General features: G+C 45.8%; 1 long non-coding RNA gene across 1 annotated transcript in view; it reads left to right on the top strand.

Annotated features, from left to right (window-relative positions):
• Nucleotides 1-17,788, top strand: part of LOC310833639 — a 103,685-nt gene that overhangs the window by 72,098 nt on the left and 13,799 nt on the right. The gene's annotated exons all lie outside the window — the stretch shown is intronic.

Here is a 17,788-nt window from a genome sequence, read left to right as displayed (position 1 = left end):
TGACCAGCTATTCAGCTTTGTTGAAGGTGAATTGGGGACAATCAGAAACATGATCCATCTTGGCCATTTGAATCAGCCTTCATTAGCATAAAGAACTGAAACATATTTTATTGTATGTTTATTTTCCTGGTTGGCTCTCCACAAGCCCTACTGATTATAAGACTCTAATCGGTTTGTATAAGCAGAGAATGAGCCTTCTTTTCCCCAGTCCTGATGGGTTTAGATTTTAAGGGGTGGGGGCAGACACAAGTATCTCTTGCTTTCCTTCTTTTCAAGGTTTGAATATATATATATATAATACATGGCACAACTGGAGCTGCTCCAGAGCCTGGAAACCATGTGGATGAAGCAATACTGGACATTTTGAAAGGGCTTAAAAACAAAGGGCACCTGGAAACTGTATGCTGTTGGGTTCTGCATGATACCTAAGACCTTAGCCAAGGCGGGGGGAGGGGTAGACTGCCTTAAGGAGTTTGAATTTTGCTTTCTTTTAATTCAAACTTCACTAAATCATGTGTAGATTTACACCTTTTCTCCCTACCTATGCTTAAAGAGTGTCTTGTACAACATGCTACAGTTAAGTGGATATTTTTGTTTTATTGAGAAACTGAACACCCCTACGAAAAGGATTAATTATGAAGGAACAATTATCAAAAGCCTGTTTGGGCAGCTGGTAATTATCATTCTATTTTTTAGGACCCACCTTCTTTTGTAATCCTAAAGTCATTTTAAACTGTTTTAAATATTGTGTAGTATTGTTTCAATATTATCATTGTGTCCACACTGGGACCTTAGGGTGAAGGGCTGGTAGTAAGTTGTAATAATCATAATTTGAGGGGGCGGGTTTGGAAATAAACCAGGGAATTAACTGAGATTGTAAGTCTCATAGGATTGTGAAAACCTCTGCTTGACTACAGGTCTTTCACACCTACTTTAATTTTTAAGTATATTTACATATTTTGTTCCAGTACTTTACAGCTTTGGGTACCTTCAGGGTTTCTCGTGGTTTCCCAAGGGTCCTTCAATCTGGGATACGGCTGTTTCAGCATCTCTGGCCAGCAAAATAAGTATAGAAATGTCACAGAATACCGGTTCTGGTCTGACCGTCAAGCTGGTTCAGCCACTGGAGTTTCCTGGAACTTGGGAAGTGGGGTTGGTCAAGATGCACTTGGTAAATTGGTAATGATACAAGAAAATTCACTGTACTATCACTGAAATTGTTATTGAGTGGGGAAAATGGCCATCCTTTCTTCAGTAGCATAGTGGCAAATTCTAAGATTATACGTTAATCTTAAAACTATTCAATAATAATAATAATTTGGGTTGTACTACAACAATCACTGCAGACATCTCTGGGTAGCCTTTCAGCTAGTTCTACTCTTTTCAATGTACATACATGGGCAAATGATTTGGCATGATCCAATATCATCTTTCAGAGTGACTTAAGTTGTGTTTTCCATGAAGTTCCATTGTATGAAACAAAACCGGTATATCTTTCTTTTCAAACTGAAGCACCTTATGATTTTAGTTGTCCCAAATGCTTCAGAGCATACAAAAAGCTCTCCTTTCATGATAATTGGAAGGACCTTGCTGCAGAAATAGTAATAGGTCTTTGACACCCCCAATGACCCCAGACCACCACCCCATGGCCTTTCTGCACGGATATTATTACCCAGGTATTTCTGACTTGGTGCACAGCGTAGATCTGATTAGCTTCATCATTTATGCAGCTCTACTGGGAATTATTTTATACCATGTTCCTGTGATTAGACAGGTTAAGCATAAACTAACCAATACTCCTCACCTTTTAAGTTAATGCAGATCTAGTTTCTTTATTAAGGGCCAACTTAGATGTGACATTAAATGTATATTTGTGTTTAATATGCAGATTGCTCCTGGAAGTGAGAGGGTGATAATTATGGGGATTGTGACAGGTGATCCTCTGTTGTGATGCTGACAAACATGGCTTCTTTGAAGCTCAGATATACACTGGAAATAAATGCCCCCAATGGCACCCTTAAGCCACTTCTAAAAATAGCATTTGCAATGCTGCCAATCATGTGCTAGAGTATGCTTTGAGGAAAGGGAGGCTGTCTGGGCTGCAGGAAGGGTATATCTAATGCACCTTAAAGAAGAAAGGGGGTTAAGAAAAGAAAAACCATAATACAGGGAATAAATAATCTTAACCATACAAAAAATTAGATGGCAGCCCTACAATGTAGCATCTATAGTTTCAGGTATAACTGTGCACTGTGGTTTCTTGGATGCCTGCACCCTGGTCTGGCTTCCTCCTGAATTGCTCCCTCTCTCACAATAAGAACATGTTGCTCTCACAGTGGCAACCTGGATGCCTATGGGAAACCCACAAGCAGGACTTCAGCGCAAGGGCACTCTCCCCTCTTATGGATCCCATGACTGCCCCTGATCATGGGTTCAGGGCATAGCCATCATGGCTAGTTGCTGCCGTTAGCTTTTTATCATCCAAGCATTTGTCTAACCTTCTTCTAAAATCATCCATGTCGGTGTGGTCACTACTGCCTCCTCCTTCTCCACTACTGAGCAAGTTCCAAAGCTTAACTATGCAGTGTGTGAAGAAGTACTTCCTCCTCCTCCTCCTTTTTATCTCCCCTGAATCTTCCAGCATTTGGCTTCATTGGATGGCCACAAGTTTCAGCATTATGAAAGAGGCAGAAAAACTTTTCTCCATCCAACTTTCTCCATTCAGTGCATGATTTTATAAACTTCTGTCATGCCACCTCTCATGTACCTCTTTTCTAAGTAAAGAATCCCAAACAACTGCAACATTTCCTCCCCGGATCTGTATATATTTCCTCATAAAATCTATCCAATTTGCCTGTTCCATCTTAGCATCAAATCCAATGTCCCTTAAGAGCATGCAATGAGGGAGTCTAAATAACTGCTTCTCTTTCCCCAAAGTGTGAACAGCTTCTCTTTGGATTGACTTTTGGTGGCTAGGCTGATTGGGTTCATTTTAATTTCATATAGGCACTTAAAATATTACATTTTAAAGTCTCATTACATGTTTGAAGACCCTAGTTTGGTGTCTTGGGGATGAGATTTGGAAACCTAAATAAATATCAAGGACTACATGGCTGAGGCCTAACTCACCCCTGTTGGCCTGGTCTTGCCCTGTGGAGCATCGTTCTCCCAAGATCAGAAACAAGCAATAATACAAGGTTGGGAGGAAGACCTCATATAGCTGAGGAAAATGTGGCCTCCAGCACCACAGGATCATGGCAGAAGGAGGCAAATTCTACAGCTGCAGCCAATGGGGCTTTAAAATGAGTCCTGGGTGGAGCTGTGAGGGCAGGGAGAACAGATCAACGGCATAGCATTTGGCAATGCTCTGCGTGCAGAAGGTGTCAGGTTCAATCCCAGATAAGGATGTGAAATCCTAGAGAGCTGCTGCCACTCACAGAAGACAATGCCAATGGCCTGACTTGATGAAAGACAACTTCCTGTGTTCCTCAAATGGGAATAGGCTGCCAAGCAACAGGGAGATAACAAGACTAAGGCCCCTCGTTCCTGGAAGTTTGGCAGCTAGGGTTCAGACTGGGAAGCCAGCCAGAAAGCCCTTGGTCAGAAGGCAAGGCTCTGCTGAGTGAGCTAACCAGTACTTAAGTGGGGAGGTAGTAGCAACATGGATGGGTTAGCATGGGGAAGCGGAGGCCTTGAAGAGAGGGAGCATAAAGCCAGTGCTACAAACTAGCCTTGGGGAAAATATTCTCCAGAGAAGCCACTGGTTACTGACAAGGCAGGACTTTGGGGCCAATGTCCAGATCCCCACTGAGCAGGAAGAGTAGGAGCACCCCCAAGTGCAGCTGGACTGGCTTGCCACATTTTGCCATCTGTAACACTAGTAGGTCCAAAGTCTAAAATCACGCAATTGCATCACTGCTCTGCTTGGGCTTTTCTATGCCTACAAGGGTTGCCATCATGGTGCCCCCTAGATGCTGTGGACTCCAACTCTCAACAGCCCCAGCCGGTATGGCCAATGATCAGAGATGAAGGTTAAGCATTGTAGTCTGAAAAATCTGGAGGTCACCACAATGACTACCCCATGACAGGTGAGCATGGCAGGACAAGGAACTGGCAGGACAGAGTAGACCAGTCATGAACTGGCAGGACAACAGAAAAGAGGAAGAGGATCCTGGCGAGGGCTGTAGCCAGGAGTGGGACACACCGAGTGAGTTAGGGGTGGGGAGGGAGAGGTTGGTGCAGGAAGTACTCATGAGGTGATGGAGGATTGGATGGGGGTGGGGGTCAGTGCAGCAAGACCCATCACCAGAGCAAGAGGGGGCCCTGTCTCCTTGAACACAGTGGGCTCTGGGGTGTAGGGAGCAATGGAAGTAGCACTCTGGGAGGCTGAGGCAGGCAAGGGTCCACAGCTGGCCAGGTGGGGCTCACTGGCTCCAGGAGGAGGTGTATGATTCCTCAGCTGGAGTAGGCTTGGAGCAGGTGAGGGTCACATGCCTCATCAAGCCCAGATGCTGCAATCAGCAGGCAAGGGAAAGCAGAGCTGAGATGCTATGACTGCTCAACTACCCATGTTGATGGATCTCAGCTTGGGTGCTCCAGGATCTCCATGGGATTGTGCTTTGGTTTGGACTTTGGACATATAGATTGATCCTGGAGTGGGGACTTGACATGCTGACTTGCTGCCAGGTAGGCCAGGGTTCAGGACGAGACCTGTGTCATGAAATCTGAAGATGGGCAGAAGGGAAAGAGCAGAGCACATAGGTCTTCATCATCCTCTGCTCTGAATTTATTATATTTTGTCTGCATCTTTTTGAATTGTGGTGCCCAGGATGAACCCAGTATTTTCTATGTTGATTAGAACCATTCTATTAATTCCTAAGTTTAGGACATGTATCTTCCAGAGGTTTTTTGGACATTAGGTTACAATGTGGTACTCTCCAGATCTTGTTAGACTATATCTTGCACCATCTGTGAACATTGGCTATTCTGGCTGGGCTGATGAGAATTGGAGGTCACCATGTTGACTGTCTCTGTTCTGGGAAATGATGTTCCTTTTAATACACCCTAACATGGTGTGTCACAGTATGCCATTAGTGACTCTTTGTTATCTTGCTATGTGCTAGAGCAGCCTTACCCAACCTGGTGCCCTCCAGATGTTGTTGGACTACAACTCTAATCATCCCCAACTATGGAGCTGCTGGGATTTGTAGTTGAACATCATCTGGGCATACCAGCTGCTCAGGGAAGGCCTCCAAGTCTTTCATGGCATTTCTGCTGCCTAGCTATGCTGGCACACAGACTCGTTTCTATCCCTCTAGTCCTCTAGAGTATTAAGATGCCTGAACTCTTTACAGTCCAATCCTAGCCTGGTTTATTCAGAAATAAATCTACTGAATTGAAATGGGGCTTTGTTCAATAAATATGCTCAAGACTGCCCTGTTAAGCACAGCCAATATGATACCTTGGGGACTGCGGCTTCCAAAAACACATTTGTGCATAGCTGATGTCCCAGATTGTCGCCATAACCCTTCAGATATGCATACTCTCTGTTTTCTGCATTACGTCGGTCAAAGAAGCAAATCAGAGTACCTTCCATGGTAGGCTGAAGGTGAAAAAGGAAACCCAGACACAGTTTGTTCCTCCAGCAGAGGGAGTCTGGGTGAATTCTCAGCCAAGGTTGGATAAGGTTATTAAGATGCCGCATTCTCTCAGACAAACACAATCTTCTCCCTCCCACCCTTGCCCTAATGCCAGCACGTAGCCTAACTGTACTGTTGACATAAGGCCTATTGAAGTCCTACCTCCCCTAAGCTGGATCAGTTGCCAAATCATGCAGCTGACCAAACACTGACCGGAACTGATATAGGTTGTGTGTGTTGCCCTTGAATGTTGCAGTGGTTTCGGCACAGAACTTACCACCCCAGCACCACAATTCCTTAGATGAAACACTGATATAGTCATTGGCCCTGTCGTCATTGAAACACAGTCCTATACCTGGGAAGCCAGACCAAAGAAACACCCCCCCCCCGTCTCTTCCCTCATTTTCAAGTGAGACAGGAGTGCTTTTGCATCAGCCTCTGTAGCTCCTAATTGCTTAGATTTCCCACAAATTCCTCTACAGCCTCAGAATACTAACTACTTTCCTAACTCTAAATTTTAGCATAACTTCTCTTTTGTTCGTCTTCCTTTTTTTTTTTTTTGCTGTGGATTAGCATTTTTCTTTGCAAGTCTGCTTGAATTATAGTTCATATTCACTTTCAAAGGAGTACAGAGTACAGCCTCCAGAATCTGAAATGGTTCACTGAGAGGTAAAAGGGTTAGAACAAGAGAGGATTTAGATAATGAAATGATAAGTGCAGTGGGATAATTACAGCAAAGTGGTGGAATAAGTAACACACACCGGGATGGCTAAGATTTTTAGGAAAGGGTTTCCAGTGCAAATGGTGCAGATTAGCAGGCCCATACCTTACAGGAGAGTCAATGAATCTTTTTCTTGCCTGGATGTGTGCTTGTGTTTCAGGAACAAGATCGGGTCAAAGCCTGTTTTTGTATGTACTAAGTAGGTCCTTCCTTTTCATCTGTTAATGCCTTGCTATGCTATGCAGTAAGATAGATAGTAAGATTGTTTTCTACAGTAATCTACCCCCCTTCTCTGGGGGATGGATTTGTGGGTGGGCATCTGGGACCTCACTGGGACCCAGCAGGGGGCGGAGTGATGCCACCCACATAATTGGGACTCCGAGTCACGTCAAGCCCCCAACTGAACAATTGAGTTAGCGGGGGTGGGGGCTGCTGCCATTTAAATCACGGCATGGCTGGGGGCGACCTCCTTTCAAGGTGGCTGAGTGGTTAAGGTGATGGACTACTAATCTGTTGTGCTCTGCATGAATGGGTTCGGATCACTGGTCACAAGGTGTGGCATGAAGTGGGAGGAGTTAGCCAATCATGATGGCCTTGCATGCCCCCCCCCCCAATGCTTTGATTGTTCAACTAGGAGAGAACAACTTGCTTCTAAGGAAGGACATTGACCTGAACAAGAACATCAAAGAGGACTTTGATATGCTGCTGGCCTTGTATGCTGGACTTGACATTAATCTGGTCCCAACTGTTGGAGAGGCGTTGTTGGCAAGATTGCCGCTACCCAGTGGCTATCAACAGGGCCAGGAAAATTGCTAACCATGCAATTCTTGAATGGTCGGGTGATGCGGCACCCCAGAATTACTTTTAACCAGGAGGCCTTGTTTCATACTGATGGTGTTCACCATTCCAATATGGGAAATGATATTTGGCTGGCTGATATCGTTGAGGGCATTATGTGTTGGTTGCAGGTGTGAAGGTGTTGGTGGCGAGGCATTTGGCTCAAGTGGCAGTTAGGCATTGGGTAAGCCTCGTTCATGGGAGGGGAGGTGGAAGCCTTTGCCTGCCCCTCCTCATTAAGGGTATCTCGTTAAAGGGATCTGGGGGCATGGTTCCGGTCCGAAGCCTGGGCATGGGCTAGGGTCATGCCACGACCCCATCTGGAACCCTGGACGTGCTCTTAATTGATGTCTATCATAGGGCTCCTCCTACCAGTGGTTGACCCTTCAGAGACTTCCTGCAGACAGGCAGGAGTCATGACATAGCCGGTTTCACCCAATGCTTAAGCCAAACCACTCACATCTGTAACCAATAAAGTTGTGGTCTTATTTATCCCATTAATTCAAAATATTTGTGTCCATGTGTTTATTCCCAAAGGGGAACTTTGGGCCCCGGGGCCTCGCTACACAATTATGTTACAGCTAATGTGCAAGCAAATAAACATTTCAATCAAGTTAGTTAAAGCAAACACTTCCAAGAACAGCACCATCACTCTGCAGACGCAGAATGAAAATAGTTTGTCAGTTACTTTGTTTTTAAATATACAGTGGTTTAAATAATGGGATATTATTAATTAGCTACTTAGTAATCATTTATAATAGCCCCTTTACTTGCGGTGGGATACTATGAGGGTGTTCTTGATGGGAAAGGGAACAGGAGTCTTGCACTTTAATAGTTGTGAATATGAGGTCATTTCAGCAGGTGTAGCTTGCATGATCATGAATATAGGTGGAAGAGTCCTCTCCCCTTTTTTCACCATCACACTGCTATAGCTGTGGCGGGAAGGAAAGCGGCCTCTGTGTGCACTCTGGCTTCTGTCACGATGTCCCATTGTGTCACAAGTGGTTCAGTCATGCTGGCCACATGACCTGGAGAACTGCTTGTGGGCAAACGTCAGCTCCCTCGGCCTGAAGCAAGATGAGCGTCGCATCCCATAATCGCCTTGACACGACTTAACCATCCAGGGGTCCTTTACCATTTACCTTTTTACCTTATAGCTGGGGTACCAGAGTCTGTTATGGAATGGTGGGAATCAATAAGCAGCAGTATTTAGATAACATTTGGAGTACAGAATGGAAGATTTCAGGCCAGTGGAAAACTACAGGCTAAGCTAGGCCCTTACCTGGAATAGAGGCTGTTTACATGACAAAATGTGTTGATGGCCCATCAAAGAGAAATCCTTGGGGGTGTGCAAAACAGAATTGCCATAGTTACCGGGGTGGAGAAAGGTTTAGGGTTGAAAACAAGAGAGGGGGCAGGGTGTGCTCAGAGGGAAAATGTGCCTTTTAAAAACTGGGCTGGAATAACAGCTGGGTGGGGAGGGGTTGCTTGGAGCAGGGTTTTTTGGAAGCAATAAAGGAAGTAGGTAGAAAACCATGTGGTGGGACTGAAGGCAGAGACCATTAGAGCTGCCTGGGAAGCCAGGAACAAAGGGATGGTGTTTAGGATGGCTCTGTCTGCAATGCTGGGCTGCTCTTGAGATGACAATGACGTAAGATCTGCACCCCTTTCACCTATACTCAGGTGTAAATATGTGTAGTTAAACCATATTAGAGCCTCTGCTGCATCTTGCTTCTCAGCGGGAACATGACTCTGGGTGAGTGCCTGGAATCTTGAGCACAGACCAGGGGTAGTACACAACCTTTGTAACAACGCATTCTACCTGGTCATGTGAAATGGCTTCTTTTCTAATATCCCAGCAACATAACTGAGGATTATGGCAGGGTGGGCATATTTTCTAGCAAACAATGAAAGAAACCATAATAGCCAGTGTTATGTACTGAAGCCAGCAGATGGTCTGTGGCTGACAATTCCAACCTGCTTCCATTGACTGTCGACAGGCCCTGTGCAAAACACTTCTGTGAGAATCGGCCCCGAATTCCATGTAAAACAGCGGGGAAGGTTGTGAAGTCTGTTCAACAAAGGAAAGCACAGTTGTTGCACCCTGGCCCTAAGGAATGTGCAGTCTTTGGCTGCTTAATACAAGGGATTAACTTCCTTCAGTAGCTTGAATAGCTGCGAGGCTGATTGTGCCTTTGTGATTTTGTTCATAATCCTCTCACACTAAATTGCTTTTCCCGCATAAGCAGATAGATCTGAGTGCAGGGGTCCGTGGAATGGCTTTAGTTACCTCAGGATACATCTTTTTACACACACGCGGCAAAGGAAAATGGCCAGAAATTGGCATCCGTTATGCAGGTCATGTGATGTTGCCAAGGAAACTTGGCAGAAGAGGGGGAAAGAGGCACAAAGGAACTTAATCATTTCATAACTGGGAGGGGGGGTTGTACCAGAGAGAAAAAGCAGGGTCTCCAACATTACACAAGTGACAGGTGACACTCCTACCTTCATATTAAAGATCTATAACCTGGGCCCAAGATCAGTTCCTGGCATTTTCAAGCAACTGTTAGGGCCTCAGGAGTCCCACCACTAGGCCTCTCCACACTGGACAGCTGGGCCTGCCTGCCTCCATTTTAATTTTCCCAGTGGCCTGGAGTCAGTACTGGATGGGCTGGTGGAGCAGTGCTACTCACCTGACCTCTGGTTAGTCACATTGCTGCTGCTTAACAGGAGATAGATGGGGGAAGGTGCAAGATGGCAGCAAGGTCAGCAGAGTACAAACACGATGGCTGAGCCAAACCAGTGGCATTGCTGGTGTGTTTGCACCAAGCCAACTTCCCCAAAACATGGTACTTCCCCCTCTGCCTTCCAGTAAAAAGCTGCAACACAACTGGGCAATGATCAGAGGAGTAGCACCTGTCTGCTACTAGAATGACACCACAGTGAGTGCTCAGGTGCACTGTGAGAAATTTAAACAGTACATACCAACTACACTGAGAGGAAAGTCCAGGGAAACTCATCAACATTTCACCTAGACCCTGCCTCAAGAGTTTGTGGTCCTCTTTCTGCAAACCTCTCTTTTGTACCTGGTTCTGATTTCTGGATCCTTGGGTTCTGCAGAAAAAGAAAACCCCACAAGCCTGAAGTTTGCTCTCCCCTTCTGTGAAATATCAGTATGATGCAGCAGCAAGAAAAAGCTATTGCTATTCTAGGCTTCAGATCATGGGAAGTAATAGCAGCACTCTATTCTGCCTTGGTCAGACCACACCTACAGTAGAATACTATGTCCAGTTCTGGGCATCACAATTTAAGGAGGATATTGACAAGCTTGAACGTGTGCAGAGGAGGGCAACCAAGAAGGGTCTGGAAAGCAAGCCTTATGAGGAACAGTTGAGGGAGTTGGGTATGTTTAGCCTGTAAAAGAGGAGACTGAAAGGAGATATGATAAAGGTAAAGGGACCCCTGACAGTTAAGTCCAGTTGCGAATGACTCTGGGGTTGTGGTGTTCATCTCGCTTTACAGGCCAAGGGAGCCGGTGTTTGTCCGCTGTGCAGACAGTTTTTCTGGGTCATGTGGCCAGCATGACTAATGATAGTCGTCTTCAAATATCTTAAGGGCTGCCACATGGAAGATGTAACAAGCTTGTTTCCTCCTGCTCAGGAAGGTAGAACTTGGACCAATGGCTTCAAGTTACAAGAAAAGATATTCCGACTAAACATCAGAATAACTTTCTGACAGTAAGAGCTGTTAGACAGTGGAACAGACTTGCTCGGGAGGTTGTGGACTCTACTTCATCAGAGTTTTTAAACAGAGCTTGGATGGTCAGCTGTCATGGATGCTTTAGCTGAGATTCCTGCATTGCAGGGGGTTGGACTAGATGACCTTTGGATCCATTTCCAACTCTACGATTATTAAAAACAAATGATACAATGGGCTAAGATATGGGCATTTTTAGATATTCTGGAACCTGAAATGTGACTAATATGCAATAGTGAACAATGCTCACAACGCCCCCAGTAGAGTGCTTTTGATTCCATACCCGGGACAGCCCAAAGATAGTTTGCTGCCTGTGGTGGACGAGAAGGTAGCACTCCATTTGTTTCCATGCACAGAAACTGTACAGGTAAGGTAAAGGGACCCCTGACCATTAGGTCCAGTCGTGGCCGACTCTGGGGTTGCGGTGCTCATCTCCCTTTACTGGCCAAGGGAGCCGATGTACAGCTTCCGGGTCATGTGGCCGGCATGACTAAGCCGCTTCTGGTGAACCAGAGCAGCGCACGGAAACGCCGTTTACCTTTCTGCCAGAGTGGTACCTATTTATCTACTTGCACTTTGATGTGCTTTCGAACTGCTAGGTTGGTAGGAGCAGGGACCGAGCAACGGGAGCTCACCCCGTCGCAGGGATTCAAACCGCTAACCTTCTGATTGGCAAGCCCTAGGCTCTGTGGTTTAACCCACAGCGCCACCTGCAAAACTGTACAGACTTCCAGCTAAATCTTACTTTTACATAGGCTGCCTTGGATGCACCTGAGGGCATCAGGCTAGCTTAGGGAGGCTGCATAGCAAACACACAGCTCTTCCCCGCCTCTCTGCCACTCCCTGCCCTCAAGCATCTGCTGCCTGAGGCGCCAGATCTCATCCTGCCTACACCAAACCCCAATTCAATAGAGTTAAAATAAAAGTCTCACTTGGCGAGCCTCTGCTTGAAGGCGTTTAACAACATTTCTCCACCAGATGGCGCTACAAGGCAAAAGTTTTGAGGTTGATAATTTTACCTCTCTCTCTCTCTCTCTCTCTCTCTCTCTCTCTCTCCTGTTATTATTCTGCTTATGAAATGCTCTCCCTCTCCCTCTCACCCCACCTCCAGCTTACCCTAAACAACCCGAAAAGCTGGGGTTCTGGATTAGCCTCTAATTCTCTGTTGTTTTTGTTACCTAATAAGACAGAGTTCAGAGCTGGGGTAAAACTGGGCAGGCAGGGAGCTTTTGCTGAATTAGCTGGGAAAGGGCCATAACATAGCGATCAAGCATCTGCTTTGCATGCAAGGTCTCAGGGACCCCCGAGGGTTATCTAGTCCAACCCCCCCTGCAATGCAGGAATAGGGCCGTGAATATCCCCTGCCTGAAACCCTGGAGAGCTGCTGCCAGTCAGTGTAGACAATACTGAGTGAGATGGAGCAATGATCTGCCTTGCTCTTCCGCTGCTTCCCAGGTTCCTATGAATTACCTAATCTAAGGGCAGATAGAAGGGAAAGTCCCATGTCTCCCACCACTCTGTGTATCTCTCCTTAAAGCTCACAAATTCCACACTGATAAACCCAGGCTAAATAGATGGAGTCCCTTCTCATCTTCCTTGTCCAGCTCAGGCAGCACAACATAGAATGGGACAGGCTGCAACTACTGGGGAACGTTGGTTAGGATCATAGACGGGATCCATCATAAGGAGTTGAGTTGGATTTTTCATACATTTGTGTTCTCCGGGGACCCAAGAGGCCTCCCCAACCTTTCAGCCTCGCAAAAGCTTTCCGTTTATGTTAAGCTGTGAGGTAGTGCCGTGCTCATGGCTGAGGAGGGATTTGGACCCAGGTCTCCCACACTCAAACAAACAGAATGTGCTGTGTTTCTGTAGGACTTGGGAGGGCGGGTGTGGGGAGCCAGTGGCCCTCTGGACGTTGTTGGGCTTCCTTCAGCCCCAGCCAGGATGGTACATGGTCATGGATGCTGAGAACTGCAGTCCAGCAAAACCTGATTATCAAATTTTGATTGGCTTGCTAATCTCATTCAGCAATTGGTAACAAGGAGCTGTCACCTCATTGGATGCCTGATCTTCCTCCCCCCCCCAAAAAAAATTATATTTCTTTTTCCATTCCATGATTCTTATGAGAGTTGCTAAGACAGAAGGCAGCCCCCAAACCATATCGTTTCACAGACTGAAAGAGACAGCTTTCCAAATTTGGAAAATCAATACCAATTGGCAAAAAATAAATAAAAAAAGAGACAATTGTAATAAGATGCCTGGTATTTGTCTGGAGTTGAAACACAACCAATTCATTTAATGTTACTTTCACTAGCAAATCTCCATTATTCTAATTGACGCAAGTTGTGACTCCCAGTCAGTGTGACCTATGATTGCTTGTCTCGGCATGGGAAGTTGATTTTGTGGTCCTGCTGCAAAAATTATGGGTCTATGTCAAGTTGATAACTGCTTTCAGAGAGCTGCTGAGACTACCTGAGGTACAGCTTGCCCACAGCAAGAGCTGTGTCCCTACATTCACACCATAGAGCAGCCAAATAGATGTTTCCTGGGAGGTGGAACATTAAAGGCAAGCCAGCATGGTGTAGTGGTTGAAGTAGAAGCTGGTTGCTCAGGGTTCAAATCCCCACTCAGCCATGAAGCTTGCTAGGTGACCTTGGATTAGTTACTGTCGCTAATATGAAAACAGGAAACTGCCTTATACAGAATCAGAGCATTGGTCCACCCCACTCAATGACTGGAAGATGCTATCCAGTGTTTCAGACATAGTACAGGAGCCATGCTACCAAAAATGGTGAATTTCATGGATGGGGTTCACCTAACCAGTGTCATCAGGGGAAGCCCATGCAAGGATTTGCCCTTGTGCAATGAGGTTTCCCCATTCTTCTTCCCCCACATGCCCCCCCAAAACTGACTCGGGGCCATAATTTTGTCTGGCTTACGAAGATGGAACAACTGGAAGATGTTGAATTCCAACCCACACATTCAAAGCACATTATTTCCCCCAGAGAATTCTGGGAATTGTAGTTTACCCGCCACAAAGCTGCCATTCCCAGCACCCTAAGACACCCACAGTTCCCAGGATTCTTTGGGAGAAGTCATGCACTTTAAATGCAGGGGGTGAAATTCAATGTAGGCAACTACTCGGGTATATGAGCTAACACTTGTTCATGAAATGACTTGTTGGATAGTCCATTGCTCTGCGTCATGAACAAACAATCTTCCTAGCAAAGGAATGGCTTGCCAGTAGCTGTAACAAAGTCAATATTTTTAAAAAGATGGCGGCAAGGGTGCCAGTCACATTTTCTTGCTGTGCAATCCTCCTAAGCATTTTTATTCCTTGTTTATTACATTTATACTCCAAGCCGCTCAAGGTGGCGTAAATGGTTCCTCCCTCTCCAGTTTGTCTCACTGCAAACCCCACAAGGTATATTAGGCTTAACAGAATATCTGCTTTGCAGTCCCAGATTCAGTTCTCGGGGAAATGGAGCAAACTGCTGTTTGCCTGCTGCCATCATGTGGTGGGAGGTTCTAATGTTTGCTGTAAATCATCTAAATGAGCAGAGGCGATCCCTTGCTGTTTGCATCCCCTCCCTACTTCCACCTGCATCTGCCGGCTCTGGGGGGTGGCCTCTCTTTCATGCTGATGCCATCCATTATTTTCTGCTCCCTGCCAGCATCTCACTCCACACCTGAACAAGTTACCTGTTCCGAAAGCCAAGTGGCAAAGATCATTGCAGGTGCTGCCACCTCCCCCCCCCCAAACTGTTGTTTGACTGCACCATGTTACTTCACACAGAAGGTGGGGGGTCCTGGCGTTGGCAGCAAGAGGAGTCAACTTCACCACTGGAGTTGGCTCCTTGCAGTGCAACTTTCACACTGCTGCCAAAGTATCTCCAAAGGGAAAGAGCTCAGACAACGAGTTCCCTTCCGCCAGGAAAGCAGAATCGGGAACTGCCACATCAGATGAGTGCTGTTGCGGCTGTTCTTCCCAAAATGATTGAAAACAATTAAAGCTCGCAGCCTTCCTCTGCAGTTCACAGCTGCTGCAGGTGATCAAATACCACTTGGAACATAAGTGCTGCCTCTCTGCTGATGTGAAAAGTAGAAGTGCGCATGAGAGTCTCATTGAAAGCAGCAGAAATCAAGGGTTCCTCAGCATGTGCGGGACCTCATTGCGGAGCGGTGCTCAGAGTGAGACGCATGGTGCGGCATCTAATTACAAGGCAACCGTGCTTCATCCAGAGCTGAACAGCTAATCTTGCGAGCTCTGTTTACTGGCAGGAGGAAATGTCACAAGAAGAAGTTAGGGTGAGTTTCCTTGAACAGAAAGGTTTACTAACACAGGAACCGTTTTGTTCTCCAAGCAGTGAGAGACTTCAGGGGTGCCATTGCATACCTCGAATTTGCTTTCCTTAAGATGAAGGTCACTGGACACTGCAGTGTTTTTGTGATATAGGGTGGAATTCAACTTAGCACTGTGGAGGGGCCAGTGATGCCCGTGGGGAATGGTGGCTAATTATGTTTGTTCACGGAGGACATTCTCCTTGATAGTGGGGAATCTCTCTCTTTCTGTTTCTCTCTTCTGCTTTTGGAAGAGAGAGTGGGAGTTCAGAGAGACAGTTTTAGAGGCACTCTCACAGTTTTGAGTTTGGAGATTATAAATAGAGAAGCACATAGAGAAATTCTGCCTGGAGTTATTTAGAGATGTAGTACAGCCTTCGTGTCAGCTGAAACAATTGTTTTTCTGGTAACCTGATGCAGGATCAGCTGTTTTGCTACCTGCTGCAAGAATGGTTGTTTTTCATCTTGCATGTTGTAAATAAAACACATATGGGAGGGGAAATCCCTAAAAGCAAAATCCTAATTCCTCCACCCTGATGCTGGTGACTGAGAAGGTTGTGGGCATGCTCCTTCCTCCACTGGCCCACTAGTGGGAAGAGGGCAAAAAGACCTACCACTGGCAGTTCTCATGCCTGTAGTAGAAATAAGAAAGCCCTGAAATGGAGGGTTGGGAGCAGGGTGCTGGTGGTTTGGATCTGCTGGATCCATAGCCTCATGGATCCCAGAAGGGCCCAACCCTTAGACCCTTAGCTGTGCCATAGTGAAAAATTGTGAAGAGCCTACCCACAAACACACACAACACAACGACTTGGAATGCGAAAGTAGATCCACAGTGTTGCTTGCCCTGAGTTTGCTTTGTATGGCTCCAGTACTTCCTGTCTCTATTGAATATATTAAACTGTTTCATTGATGCTTGTGGGCTTGTCTCCACTCAGGGAAGTGGGGCGTCTGTAGCAATATGTTGCAGGAGGGTAGGGAACCTTAAGCCTGGGGGCCAAACGCCGCCCTTGAGGCCTCTCTCTGTGTCCTTTCAGACTTTCCTCCAGCCACATCCCTCAACAGCCCTGCTTCACACTCTACCCCCCCCCCCCCGTGTTTTTGCCTGGCTGGAATGTGTCCTTGAAACCTGATAACACTTCTTGCTTCCGTGGACAGAGGTCAGAGGGGTAAGTGTCTGTAGAAATTAGCCTACTGTACAAAGCTAAAATTCCTTGCTCCACACACATTGCCTCCCAATGGCATGCGGCCCCACAGAAGATTAAAGAGAAGGAAATGTGGCCCTCAGACTGCAGAAAGGTTCCCATCACTGTCTTTGCAGGACTGATTTAGTGATGGGAGCCCCAAGTTAGGTCAGCCATGCCACATGGATAAGTTGAGGGTAGAACTGGTGCTCATTTTTATCATGTTGGAAAAGTTTTTGTGTGTTGTGTTATATTTAGGGGTTTTTTTGCTAGTTGTGTCTTATTGTGGTTTTAGTGTAGTACGGTTCTGTTGTTGTTGTTGGTTGTTGTTCTCATTTTATTTGTACAGTGTCTGGGAGATTTATTTTATGAGCCATAATCATAATAAATAAAAGACAGGTGACCAGACAACAGGGAGCGAAGGCAAGGCATGTGTATATCTGCTATTTGGCAGATCTGTTTCAATGGAACTGGGATGCAGCAGCGCTTAAAAAATTAGCATCTGCTAACTTGTACCATATGTTTTTGCTATGCAAACCTCCTGTCCTAAGTATACCGGAGCTGAATGTCATTGACATCAATATGTCTGAGGAAGTGCTGACATTTTATTGGCAAACACCGCAGTTATGAAAATGCTGTTCTCTTTGGCAATGAACCACAGGCTATTTCCTAACAATACTGTCGGCTTGATGTATTAAAAACAAACAGTGTTTGGGGATGATGGACAGTGTTTGGATCCACGGCCCCCATTTGAAACTCACCTATAAGCAGATGGGCTAAACAGACTTTTGCTGTCACATGACATAAAGAGCAGTCTGTTGATACTATGCAAGGAATTTTTTTTGCAGCATTTCCGTTGACTTTTAAAAACAAAAACAAAGCAGCATTTTCAAACTGTTTCATTCCCAAGTGGCTGATAAAAAAGATCTGTTAGTAGCAGACGCCTTCCTGAAGCTTGGAAGCAAGAGTTGGCATCAGATCAGATAGACCCAGACTGTCCTATAAAACTGGTGAACAATCTAGCTTATTTTTGCACTGATCTAACAGGCAAGACAACCATGCCTTACTGACTGAGTGGGATGCGTGTTTTGAGTCAGACAGGAATGGTGAAGTCTACTCACCGACCAAGAATATGATGATGGTGATGATGATGATGATCTTCCTGCCCCTAAATCAAGGAGTGAAGGCATCTTGCAGAACCTTCTTTTATCCAGGAAGAACAGGCACACATTAAAAACAAAGCAAAAGAAAACAAACACACCCACACCCAAAACCGAGCACCTTGAACAAGACAGGTATAAGAAGGATTTGTC

This window comes from Podarcis gaigeae, assembly GCF_964106915.1.
Source record: "Podarcis gaigeae genome assembly, chromosome: 1".
NCBI lineage: Eukaryota > Metazoa > Chordata > Lepidosauria > Squamata > Lacertidae > Podarcis > Podarcis gaigeae.
Note: the sequence above shows the minus strand (reverse complement) of the source record. Positions and strands in the feature narration are given on the sequence as shown.